The sequence below is a fragment of the Carlito syrichta genome, unplaced genomic scaffold (genome assembly GCF_000164805.1).
Source record: "Carlito syrichta isolate Samal-C Ts95f unplaced genomic scaffold, Tarsius_syrichta-2.0.1 Scaffold304789, whole genome shotgun sequence".
Classification (NCBI taxonomy): Eukaryota; Metazoa; Chordata; class Mammalia; order Primates; family Tarsiidae; genus Carlito; species Carlito syrichta.
In genome coordinates, this window is record NW_007248885.1 from 38,243 (window position 1) to 38,975 (window position 733).

Genomic DNA, 733 nt, shown 5'->3' on the forward strand with positions numbered 1-733 from the left:
TTGTGTTCTCAGTGTAATGGATGCTGACCACCTGCACTGGTGATGGCAATCTTCTTTACTCAGTTCACTGATTAAAATATTTGATTCTTCTGGAAACACCTTCACTGATACACTCACAAATAATGTTTTACCACCTATCTGGGCATCTCTTTTCCCAGTCAAGTTAACATATAAAATTAAATATCACTGAGAGAAAGGAAAAAATATGAATTTGTGTTATCTGTTATAACCATATAATCTTTACCATTGCTCTTTGCTTTGTAGTGTGCATGTAATCACCACCTGGTGTTGCTTACTTTTATCCTGATGAACTTCCTTTAGTATTTCTTGTAAGGATTGTCTGCTAGCAACAAATTTTATTGTTTTTTTTAAATCTTGTAAAGTCTTTATTTTGCCTTCCCTATTGATAGTTTTGTTGGACACAGAATTATGTAGTTAGCTTAAATAATCAGTAAATCTAGTATAGGTAATTTATGATGTTTAGATAAACTGGGCTCTACATAGGGAAATAAATTCATGTTCTTCAGAAAATAAAATGCATAATTTTAGCATAGTCTACATTATAATCACAGAAAAGACATATACCTGTCCATAAACAAAAATTATCAAATCAGTCTGATTTGATTAAAAATTCACATACACAAGGGTTCTAATTAAAAAGGCTTCAAAGGTAGAGGTGTGTGTGTTTGTGTGTGTGTGTGTGTGTGTGTGTGTGTGTGTGTGTGTGTGTGTG